This window comes from Elaeis guineensis, chromosome 8 (genome assembly GCF_000442705.2).
Source record: "Elaeis guineensis isolate ETL-2024a chromosome 8, EG11, whole genome shotgun sequence".
Lineage (NCBI taxonomy): Eukaryota > Viridiplantae > Streptophyta > Magnoliopsida > Arecales > Arecaceae > Elaeis > Elaeis guineensis.
Window position 1 is genome coordinate 128,340,139 of NC_026000.2, and position 13,407 is coordinate 128,353,545.

At 33.4% G+C, this 13,407-nt stretch overlaps 1 protein-coding gene across 20 annotated transcripts in view; it reads left to right on the plus strand.

Moving 5' to 3' along the window:
• The first annotated feature begins 3,005 nt into the window (after positions 1-3,005).
• The window catches only part of LOC105049643 (uncharacterized), a 123,743-nt gene continuing 113,341 nt past the window's right edge, over positions 3,006-13,407 (plus strand). For 5 of the 20 annotated variants that reach the window (XR_012143321.1, XR_012143326.1, XR_012143322.1 and 2 more), the window contains exons 1-3: positions 3,006-3,154; positions 3,671-3,873; positions 4,457-4,533. The gene's annotated coding sequence lies outside the window, so the exon portion shown is untranslated. Of the gene's footprint in view, positions 3,251-3,670; positions 3,874-4,430; positions 4,534-4,805; positions 4,844-13,407 lie in introns of all 20 variants that reach the window. The other 15 variants (XR_012143332.1, XR_012143325.1, XR_012143323.1 and 12 more) reach the window with 9 other exon arrangements.

Consider the following 13,407-nt stretch of genomic DNA (forward strand, 5'->3'; position numbering starts at 1 on the left):
GGATGATACATATTTATCGACTTTCTGATATATATTACAAACCTTTTTGATATATATTCAGTAGTGACCTAATACATATCTCTTGATAAATCGATACATGATTCCTCAAATATGTATTTTATCGGTATATGGGCCCATCCTATACAAAATTTCACCCCTTTATGTAGTGTATATTGGTGATTAATTTGCGAAATGGGTATCATCTAGCTGTTTACTATATACCGATGAATATAATATTTTAAAAATCATATATCAATTTATTTAGATGCGTATATTGACTTGCTAAAAGATTAATTTGCTTAGTCTGAATTATCTAGCCATATAGTGTATACCGATAGGGATGGCAATAGGTAGGGTTTGGGTCAGATATTGTACTACCCATCTTCAAATTCGAACTTAATATCCTATATCCAAATCCTATCCGATACCCAATCGGATAAAAAAAGAGATACCCATCCTCATATCCAATGGATTCAGAGATACCCACGGATAACTCATTTCTCCATACCCAACCCATCTGCCCCATGCCTATTCCATACCCAAAAAAAATAAATAATCAAAATAATTTTATATATATTATCAATCAAAATAAAATTATCAATTTAACATAGAACATAATTTATAAATTCAGATTTATAGAAATCAAACATAAAAATAGAATTATAATTCAACATAGAATATATAAATAATCAAAATAATTTTATGTATATTATCAACCAAAACAGAATTACCAAAACAGAATTACCAAAACATAATTATAAACATATACATTGGGGTATGGGTTCGGATATACTCGTATCCATAGGTTCAGATCGGGTTCGGATTCGAGTTTGGGTAGAAAACAGCACTACCCATACTCTATCCATACCCGTGCACTACAGTTTTCGGATTTTTCTCAAATCCGGTCAAACTCTATTTTTGGGTTTGATCGGATTAGGATATGGTGCATACCCATCGGATCGGGTCGATTTTGCCATTCCTATATACCGATAAAAATATGATCTGAAAATGAGGAGAAAAGAGGATACCATACTTTTTTTCTAATTATGAGGCCGATAATCCCATTGGTAAGATGAGTTTTTGACTTTTAGATTTCTTCTTTAAGACAGGCACTAGGAGAAGCATAGCAAACTTACAAGTTCGTCCCATATTTCTTTATCTCTTATGTCTGCCCCATATAAGTTTTGTTGAGGTTCGCCCCATCTAAAACCTTGAAGTATAGTGAATATGTAGTTTATTACAAGAAATTTGTTATACATTATATATATGGAGAAAAGGTGCAATATTGTTGCAACAGATACTATATCTTACTCAATATCAGATTAATCCACTTTAAAAGTATCGATGCAATAATTTATTATATTTCATTATTTCAAATATTGCACAAGCAATTATAAAATACCTAATGATCTAAATAAAGTACTAATGCAAAAATTTAAGTAGCAGTGCTCCAAAAGTGGTTCATTAGTATCTCTTTGGGGTGTCAATTGATTTAGCAAGGTAATTAGATATTGAAAATTGGTGATTCCACTCTCATCTTGATCTTGGTTAGGCTAGTTTGTAAGCAAAGAATTGTGTTTATACATAAGTAAGACTCACGGACCCTAAAGAGATCTAATAGGATCTACTTAAACACCAATATGGGACAAGCTGTTTAAAGACAACTTTGAAGCAAACTTTGAACTTTTAATGACACCTAATGAAAGTTCTAGGTTGGGCCTTGGCAAAAAATGATTGAAGTTGAAGAAAAAAGTTGCAAATTGGGTAGAAAAATGTCTATTAAGCCATTTGTTGGACAGGGCCGAAACTTTCTTTTTGCTTAAACCAAACAATAAATGCCCTAGAAACAAAGTGGCTCAGTGGTATTTTTTTTAATTGATTTCTTCATTTTACTTGGTTCCATTCTTTAAGCGGCCAATATTTATAAGCTAGATCACAATGTCAAATCGATTAAAGTTGTCTTTGTTCCATATCTTTGATAAATTTTATCCACTTTTCAACTCATAGATCAAGCAATGGCTGAGTTTTCTTATGAATATGTTAGTTCGCCTTGTTGCTAAAATCTTTTGCATAATATCAAAGATTTGGATTTGTATGTAGCCTTCATCAAAATTTAGGAAGATTAAAGATATTCAAAAAGGGCTATTCATAATTGTATAGATTTTAGATCCGTTTCCATATGTTTTGCTTCGCACAGGGCTGTATGACATAGGATAGCTGTTATGTCATTCATTTTGAAGATGGATGATTGTTGCTTATCTAAGAAATATATGGCGGATAGATAAAATAATTTTCTTTATTCTCGAATGAGTGATAAATATCTATGATGAATGATATTATAGTCATCGACAATTTTTGCATCCGAAAAGCCATTACAAAAAAAAGAAGAAAGAAGAAAAAGAAGAAGGTAATAGCTTAAACTTCAGCTAGGGATGGACCTAATGTTTAATTAAAAATCATATGGCACCAAACAAAACAGGAATTTTTTTTTTTTGGGTAGGAAAAAGAAAGGTTATTTTTCGTCTTTAAGATATCTTTTGAGTTTTAAATTTTTTGATATTAGATGAATAAAGAATTAATTAAAGTAAAAATAAAAATGTAGAGGCAAAACAACTCTAAATACGTGTCTGAATTTCTGCAAGAGAAAAGATTCACGGAAACAGAGGGCTAACAAGATCTGATCTTATCCTTATCCTCTTCCGCCCCCCAACCCATCAAAGAGAAAGATTGAAAATTAATACGGTCTTATCCAAAAAAAATACGGCTCATGACATGACCAGAGAGCACAGCGTCCCGTCACGTTATCTCAACCCGATCGACCGCTCTCCCTGCCCTTCCTAAACCGGACACGTTTCGGCCCGGTACGCCCTGGAGGACCACGGCCGTCCGGCGAACGCGACACGTTCCCAGATCCCTTGACCCAAGCCGTTGCTCCCTTTTTTTTTTTTTTCTTTTTGCATTTTTTTCCTCCACCCCAAAAAAAATCTTTAAATAAAAACTAATTATATTAAATAAAGTACTAACCGGTTCTTGTCATGGCCTTCTTTAAAGCGGACGAGGGATGGGTGCGGCTTTCTCCGTCTCTCCCCTTCGTCTCCTCCTGTTTCTTCTGGAAGCTTCGCCGGCGCTCTCTCTCGATCTCTCTTGGATCTCGGTATCCATCTCACTCGTCTTCTATCTTTCGGTTGTTCTTGATCGGAGAGTGGGGTTTCAGATTTCGTAATTTGGAGATCTAGTGGGATATATCAAGGTTTTGGATCTTGTTCTTTCTGGCGGTGAAGTTTCTGGAAATTTGTTGGGTTTCTTGGACTAAACAAACGAATTTTTGTTGATACGGGTGCTGTTTTCGGCTTTTCCTGCAAGATCTTCGTGGATGATGGATTCTTTAAGCGGTTGTTTCTGTTGATGCCGATTTGAACCCTTCCTTGTCCGTTTTAAACGGATTTTCCTTTTATTTAGTCGCTTTTTTTCCCTCTTTCTCAAGGATGAGATTTCTTGTTTTGATGCTAGATCTTCGATTTTTACTGAATTTAAGGCGGCTATTTAATATTTTCTTGTTTTAGTGGGTGATGTTGTTGGATTTGAAGCGCTTCTTGGTTGTTCGCTTGTCTTGCTGTTGCTTTCTGGTTGTATAATAGATTTGGTTTTGGTTTTGGCTTTGGGTGGGCAGATGATGGTGGGTTTGTGCTTTGGCCTGGCTTTGGTTGACAACGAGAGAGAGCACGCTGGTCGGCAATCATGCATGGGGCCATGAGTGTGTACTGGCGTGCTCTTTCTCGTTGTCACTCAGCTTCACCCAGCAAAGCTGCTTCCTTTGTTCTTGGACTTCATTGTTGGTGCTAAGCGGGCAACGTTGCTTCAGCCTATTGGATGGTATTCATCTGATTCTATGATGGAAACTCACAACAACTGGATATATGCTACCTGTTATTTCTCACTACTATTCCCCTTATTTGAAGTGATATTGCTTTATTGCGTGACTGGTTCTTGTTTGATAAGTTTCTAATTCTGGTGAATTATTGCCTTATGTTTGTTAGTTGTCATAATCTGTAAGAAGCATCAGAAATTGTTCAGGAACAATCAAACTGTAGGAGATCCTGAATCGGTTGATTAGCATTGGAATTGTGGTACAGTATTTTGTATGCATTTTCTAGAAAAAAATGGGTGCTGATCGCCTGTGTTATTATCCCTTGCCCAGCCTTATGGTCCTGCTTTTATTATTGTATGGTGAATGCCATTTCAGGAGTACCCGTTCTTTTCTTTTCTTTTTTTGTTTTTACTGAGGGGCCAATTGCTGAATGTGTTCCTGAATATATTTACTTAAGCATGCCTTGTTTATTCTTGGTATGAGTCATTTTATCATTTTGTTTTCTATGAATGATGCTTCGTTATCACATGATGCTTTCTTATGCCTTATTGTCCTGCTCTAGTTATGGTATGGCGAATCTCTTTTCAGGAGTTGCACATAATTTTTTTTCCTTGAGGGGCGAATCTCCTGAATGTGTTTACTTCAGCATGCCATTTTTATTCTTGGTATGTGTTATTTTATCATTTTGTTTTCTATGAATGATGCTTCCTTATCGCTCTTGCAGCATCCTGATAGTTATGTGCTATTAGTGCTGCTTCAATTAGATTGAAATGTGCGTATGTGATACTTTATCTCATAGATGTACGCCTCTTGTGCATTTCTTGCTATGGTTTTCTTATCCTCTTCTTATTTTCTCCAAGTTCATGATATTGCATATCTGATGTTTTAATTCTTCTGTTGTAATGATGCTATGCCTCGTGCGCATGTATTGCTTCAGGGACTAATCTTTTTGAACTGCAAATTAAATCAGCCCAGGTTTTATTTCTTGTTTCTGTCCTGCATTCCATTTGCTGATCCAGATTATTGTCTACATCTCATTTTTAATTCCTTCAGTGATGCTATTGATATACTGATCTGTTCTTATAGATTTACTGTACATTTCTGTAAACACGGATAATCTTAGATACGAGATGTTAGATATCTGATATTTAAGTGGACGAGTCCGACATTTAAAGCGGGCAGTTGAGATAACGAGCATTAGCAGCTTTGCTGTGTAATTTGTCTACGCAGGGAGATAAATTAAAAATGGAAAAAGAAAAAATTGAAACCAAGCCATCCATTGATTGTGCTGATGGCTGCATGATAGATATTCATACAGATGTCACATATAGATTGTTGATCAAAATCAGCAGATTATTATTTCTGCATGAATACAAGTGATCCACAAACATTATTATTTTTTGATTAGACACTGACACCTGATCAACTATGTGTGGCAAGATCCTTCGATCAAAACCACACAATCATATTCCTTGGATCAATATTTGAGTATCTGACACTTCCTAGAAGCATTTAGTGAACTTTGATGAGAGGAGAATTTATGGGTGTGTTTAGTTCGCAACAGGAGTCGGAATTGGAGTTAGAATGGAAATTAAATTGTTTTAAGTATTTTTTTTCAAAAATCAATTAAATAGAGGGATATTTGGAATATTTATTTTTAAACTAAATGAGGGGGAATGAGACCAGAATCAAGGCTGAAACTAGATTGGTACGAATTGGATATCAATATATCAATCTCCATATTTGTTTTGTTTTACTAATACAAATATCGATAATATTTGTCGATGCAAAAATTCACATCCATATTTGTTTTATGTGGATATGGATATAATTTGGATATTGGGAGAACGAAGATAAATGTGAATATGAATTGAAAAATTAAATTTTATGACTATAGAATCAAATATATTGTTAAGTGAATGGTAAATCAAGTTAATAGCATGTTAATATGGTTATATATTTTTCTTAAAGCTTTATGAGTATTATATAAAATTAAAGAGAGTTACTAAAAGAATTTGATATTTGGATACGGATGAGATAGCTATCTATCCATATCTATCCATATCTATATTCATTTTTCTATGATGGATATATATATTAATAAAATGCTTAAATTTTTATTCATATTCGGATAGATTCGGATGCAAAAATGGATCCAAACGAATATTATTCAATCCACTTTCATCCTTAATTTGAATATTGGGGGGAGAACCTAGATTATGTTTTGGGGGATTGGGCATTACCATTCCCTCATGAAATTAGAATGGAAATGTGATTCTTTCCAACCAAATAGGTGGAGTGGAGTCTTTCATTTTCATTCACATTCCCGAGCCCTATTTCTCCCAACCAAACATGCCCTCTTATGTGGGAAATGCAAATTTCTATCACTTCATAAAGATTCAAATAACCTTACTAGAAATTATTGTAGTCCACATAGTCTTCATAGGAAGTTGATTAGATGTACTATTATCATGCTCATGATCCGAGATCACGAGTTAGAAATCGTGGCAACTGTCGCATACTTATAGAAAAAATTCTCCACAAATATGCAAAGTATCTTATCATACTTTCATAAAAAAATAATGAAATAATTAGTCAATAAATTAAGTACAAATTTAACAATCTAAATTCTAATTTTAATATCTCAATAAATTCAACAATATTCAAGAGATCTTACATCGAATTCAATAAAATTTTCAATCTAAAATAAAAGTATCGAGGTTCTGCTTCTAATCACTCTCCCGTATATATTTTCATATAATCTTAATTCTTAAGATCTGTAAAAGCAGTAAAATATGGGGTAATGAGTTAGACAGCTTAACAAGTAATAATTTCTTCAACTAGATTAAATCATGCAATAAAATAAATAATTATTTATAAAAAGTAAGCATATAGAATTCATCAGTTTGAAATTAATTTTTGTTATGTAGCATTATCAAAATATTATTCATACAAATTCGATCCCATTTCAAAAGTCGAGTTTCGTTCATGAATTCAATTTCTTTCCAGAATATCAAATTCTCAGCTATGATCATATTATCCATGTGGTAGGGTCATAACATTAATATCATTTTGCTGTAAGCTACGTGTGTCATCTTGCTGCAAGTCCTTAAGATCTGAGAATCTGCTGGCAACTTGTCGTAAATCTGCTTGCGACATGAATTCTCAGGAGTAATCAATTATCATGTATTCGCCTTCATTTATTAGATTTTCCACATATTCACACTGAGAGTTCATGTTATTCTCGATTCAAAATTCTTTTCATCAATTATATTTCATATTTTAATTCGATAAGAATACACATAATTATGTAGTATCAAAATCAATCAAGTATAATACGTAACAAGATCAACACTTTCAATCATACTTCATCATAATATTTTAAAATAAAATATTTTCAATAATAAAATATTATTCATCAAATTCATATATTATAAATAGTATGATTCAAAAGTTGTTGATATAACAATCTTATAATTTATCAATTATCTAAGAAAAATGAGGCATAACTTACCTCATGCATATTCCAATAGATTATCATAATATCCTACTGTAGATATCTTCTTGTCAAGATGATTACACTCGAGTCCATATTAAAAATAGTATGAATACTCATAGAAAGATAGGTTGATAGTAGTTACATCTAGCAATATAGGTTGGTCTAGTCATCCTTCATCGATTAAGATTAGACTAGGAGAAATGTAGTTCAACAAAGATTGAGAGTGATTAAATCAATAATATTCAACAAGAACGAAGGTAGAGGTCAATATGCCATTTGACAATCAAGAGTCAATTCAATCAAGCAATTTCATCTAATTAGAGTTAGCTAACATACAAGGACTCGATAGAGATCAATAAAGATCAGATTTTGTGATGTTCAATAAAAACTTGGATGGTAGGTAAAGGTTGTCTAATTGATAAGGTGGTTTAAAGTCAGTCTATCAAGTTAACTCATATTCAAAGCAACATGATGAAAATCTTTTATTGAGTTCATAAATCAAGTGGTGAGAGAATGTCGAAGAAGAGATAAGTTAACAAGATGCAACATGACTGATTAGACAACACTGTCTGACATATCGATCAGTCTGAGTAAGATGATTTCATCAAATCATAATTGAACTAGTATACATATGGTTTAATAAAAATCATGGATAATCAAATCTATTAGTATCTAGTTTGGTCAGGATCCGTGCAGGCACACATTGGTCAGTGAGCATGGGTTAGGATCTTTTCATTAGGATCGGATCAAAATCATTGATAGTAAACTCTTTACTAGATCAATTCTAGAGAGAGATCCGTGAAAAGAGACATTAGAGAGAGAGAATTTTTAGAGAGATAAACTAGAGAGAGTACAGAGAGAAGGTGGAGAGAACAACTAGATAAAAAGAGAGAAGAGGGAGAAAGTCCCTTTTTTTTCTTTCTTTTCTTTTCCTTTCTTTTTCTTTTTTTCCTTTTTTTTCCTTCTTTCTTCTTTCTTCTTTTTCTTCTTTTCTTTTCCCTTGGCCTCTTGGTGAAATAGGGGATTTCCTCCCCTCCTATTCTTGAAATAGAGGAGGGCTTATAGCCTGATGGTGGTTGCCGGCTTAGAGGACTAGCAACTGACGATCGTGAGGTGCAACCAGTGATAACAAAGGTCTATCAATGAGGAAATCAAACAAAGAAAAAAGAAAAAAAAATAATAAAATAGGGCTTCGCCCTTATGCTGATAAATCCTTTAATCTTTGACGATCGAGCTTTGATAACAGGCACAAACCGACATAAGGGTTGGGGCAAGAACTTTGGTGACATGCCGACGGTAAGGAAGTTCCAAAAAAAGAGAAATGAGACCGAAAATTAGATAACAAAATGGAGGTTTATCTTTTGATCGATTTTCTAGCAAAATCGAAGCTGGTGATAGTGATTCAAAGCTTATGCAAAGGGAGGAGAGCAAAGAAAAGAATATTCAAGGCTTACCTTGGCTCTGATGAGGGATTTGCCATGAATTCTGATGAAAACTATCCAGTGTAAAGCTTATAATCCCAGTGAACTTCCGTTTAATTTGGGCTTTTTCAGTATGGAACCAAAGATAGGGTGCTAAAATTCAGTACAAAGTTGGACTTTGTCCAGTAGATTCAGGGAGAAGAGACTCCCATCGGGAGGCTTCTTTTTTTCTCAATTTTTTTTATGCTTTAAGATTCATACAATTCTTTTTTTTTTCTTCCTTGAGCTATACTCTGGGTGGGTGGGGGCTGGGGTACTACAACTATAGATGTGCATATATATGCATATAACTAAAGATGTGCCTTAGAATTATAGATTGCAGTAGGCATGGGCATGTAATAAGATTGTATAGTATGATACAGCTCATTATACAATGTGCTAGATTTGTTTGGGCATCACTTTACCTAAATCAAAGAATAATGATATCAAATGTCATACAATTCTATCATTGCATATTTTCTATTTCTAGATTTACTAGCAATTGCAGTAATGCAATGCACATTCTAAAAAGCAAATATAAAATTTTGAATTATATTAAAAAGAAATTATGAAAAGAATAATGGGATCTCTCTCATAATTTTTTTCAATGTTATTATCCTTAAAAAGTGGTTTAGAATAAATTTAGTTTTTTAATCTAAGAGGAAGAAAGAGCACCCGAATATCACGTTCATAAAAGATAGAGATTATAATCCAATCCAATCATTCTCTCCTTAGAACACTTGGGATTATTTAAGTAGGAATCAATTATGTATTCCTAAAAATGTGGAAGTGCATTTCTTTGGTAGAATAGAAGAAAATAGAAGAGAAAGAAAGGGGAAGAAAATAGAAGAGTAAGAGATGCCAAATTTGTCAACATAATTTAGCAAACCTCTTCTTTGATATAACTTTCATGCTGCCTATCTATGACTGGACATCTTTTCAAATATTGTTTACATGCTTGCAAAAGAGGGTATTCAAATCTTTTGTTCAAACATGATGAAAAAAACTGTTTGAAAGTAGTCTATGTAGTGCATATGTGGTGGGTTGCTTATGTTGATAGACCACATCATATATGCCAAGAATTTTTGTTATATTTTTTTTTTGCTGATTTATTTTTATGAAATTATTTATTTATAAATATTTTATAAGTATGAAGTATCGAGGAAATTATATAAGTGGCTCCATGTTACATAGGCATCATGTGGTACCTCAACTGCTCTCATGTTGTAGCCACCTTTTTGAAACCTTGGCAAGGACTATAAGTCGAGGGCAATGCGACTTTTAGATGGTTTAAAATTCTCTCTTTTGTTCAACTTGTTCTTCTCTTTGTTTTATGTCTTCTTTGATTTTATGTACAGGAAATGTAATGTGCAATGTGTATTTGGTATAAAGGGAAACAAAGGAAAAAGAAAATCAAGAAGCATAGAAAAGGAATGGATGAGAACCCTGGAGATTAGGTACAAAATATATGTTAGTAGTAGAGAACCCTGGATCGAGAGGAAATGGAGGATAACTAGACTCTCTGCCTTGATTAATAAGAGCTAGCTTGGTCCCAGCTTGTTATCGGAGCGAGGCCCAAATGGCCCACTCCTTATTCGATTTGTGGAAGAATCCCTTGTTTAAGATGGAGATGCACTCCATCTCCCTCTCAAACTTCGACAAGACCAAGGAGTTCATTAGCAATGAAATCCTCATCATACCATCCCCTCAAGGCTACATCCACTTTCTCTCTCTCTCTCTCTCCCCTTACTCTTCTCTCTTCTTTTCTCTTCTCTTTCTCTCTTCTCTCTCAAATTTGTTGTTGTTTCTAGTTTTTGAGCTTGCCGTCATTGGGCCATTCTCATTGGAGACAAAGTGAGAAGCTTCTAAACCCATCTATTCTTATTCTCTTATCTTTTTCCTTCTCGATTTAGCCTTCACTAGTTGGGTTTTGTTAAGGAATTGTCGGAAGTTGACCAAGAAAAATACCCAATTCAAGTCTACCATCCATCCTGTTTTCTCATCCTTCCTTTTTTCGGTTACTTGCAACCCGCCTCATTTTGTTGGACCTTTAGCCGAGCTACTTAGATCTTCTTGTGACCATATGGTGGAACCATGGTTGTTGATGTGTAGGCTAGAGCCTGGATTGAAGCTAAGTTTCATCCTCCAATTTTTGGCTATTTTCTCTATTTTTTTTCTCACCAGCTAGTCGCCCTATCGATTGGTCATCATCGCTTGCTAGCGATCCTCTGACTATTGACATTGCCCATCCTTTCTCCTCTTTTTCTTCCTATGGAGACGACACCAGGAGTCCTACATCTATTTTGTCTTAAAAAAAGAAGATTCTCTAATCTCTCTCTCTTCCCCCCCTTTCTCGGTTTAGTCGGACCGTAGAGTGTCCTATCCTCGTGACCTTAGTTGATCCTCATCCTAAACTATTTTGATGGTTGCACAGCATTTTGGCCCCATCTCGGCACTCGTCAAGCATCGCTAGACTTTATGATAAATCTTTATTTTACATTGGTTGGATCATTATTCTATGATCTGAGTCATCTGACCCAAGTTGTCAAACATCGCAACCTAGTTTGCTTGTCTTTCCTCTACCTTTCACTTATGTGTATCCACCATTGCCCTAAATTTCATGGCAGTATTCTCTATTTATTGGACTCAATCTTGTTTGGGGATGTTGAGACTTAGGATTTTATTTTAACATTAATTATGACTTAACTTTGATAGAAATAAAATTTTGAATATATTACATTCTAAAGGAGACTTTAGCATTAGTTGGATTCATTTGTTGGTTGTTCGCACAAGATAAGTAATGATCTACTTTTTTTAGATATTTTAAGTAATTAATATAAGTTCTTGATATTAAATAATTATGAGTCAATTTTATATGTGATTTATGCATTCCATGGATTTATATTTTTGAAGAAAAAATAAAATCTATAATTTATAAGTAATATTTTTGTTTTGGAGTGCTATACATGGTTTTTATTGATAATCAGACATGTCGTTTATTGATCTTATAGAATATACCTATTTTGATCTGAATATGACATTATTTTGTATGAAGAGTCTTGATACGTTTTAGATTTGGACTCATAGCCTGATAATGTTACTAGCACTCTACCAGTGGGGGTTATATATTGGCATATTAATATTTTGCTAAGGGGATTATATGTTGGCACATTGATATCCTATCAGTAATGATTATATATTGGTACTTTCATTCTTTTAGAGCTTATTATTTTGGCTCGACAATGGGTTATAAGTATGGTCATATAAAGGTGGTTGAGTTGAATTTTGGTATTTTTTAATTGCTCTTATGGATATGAAGATGAATATGGATATAATATTTTAAATTGTATTTATGGAGATAAATTGAGTATTTGAAGAATAATGGATATTCTTATCTGTCTTATTTAAATGTCTTATTTAAATGTTTATTGACTTTGCCTTTATACTTGTTATAAGAAATTTTGTTGGATCATCATTGCTTACTAGGTTGTTGAGCTTATTGCCTGTACTCTTCTTTTCTTGCAAATTCCTTGCAAATTCGGAGTTTTAGTTATGGAAGTAGTGAAGTGAGGATAAAAATGAGATTTGATTTTATCCACATGCTTTAGATTTAGTATTGCCATTAAAACATTTTCGTAGGTTAATTATTAAATTAGTATTTGAACTATAATTGATGTAGTAACTCGAATATTATTTATGAGTTTGGATTTGATAATTATTAAATTTTAAAATTTTAGTTATTTCAATCTATTCCACTATTTATGATATTATGATCGAATACCTTGCATGCTTTTGTGGGAAGTGCTCCATAAGTATGCGGCAATTGTTGCATCCTTGGCTCAAAATTTTGGATCGAGGGCATGACAAGGTGAAAAAGGAGAAATATGATTTTGTTAAGACCTCATGTAGGGCAGGAATTGTGTGTGCTTATATGAGAGAGAGAGATCTACATTGTAATAAGGAAAGAGAGAGAGATTTCCATAAATAGTTACATAATAAATAGCGACCATTTAATAAAGGTTTTTTTATCACAACTCAAAGGCCCTAACTTGTGCCTTTTATCATAGTATAAATATCAAATATTGTACCCTTTATCGTGTAATTGGAGCCTTGAAGTGTCATGCTTGTTTTTGATCATGAATAGATTATCATTGGTCAAATTTTCTTTTTCATCGTATTAATGGCAATTCATATGAGTGATATGCTTGCATGGCTTTAAGTGCATAAGTTGCATAGTTGCAAGTTCGGACAATTAAGATTTTAAATCCTGTGGGATGGGGGCATCCGGATTTTCTTAAATCCTGTGGGATGGGGGCATCCAGATTTTCACTTGGAACGGGACACCCCACATTGCGCCCCCATTCCGATACATGCTTGAGATATTCTTTTATATATATATATTATTTTTTAAATTTATTTTGAAATTTTATTGATCTATTTATTGTTTAAATACTTTTAAACTTCAAAAGTATATATTTATAATAGATCGGTTCTATTTAATACTAACATTATGATGTATTATGATCTTCCAGGTTATTAAATATCATTTCTTGATTATAAAGCAACAAACTCTCATCATT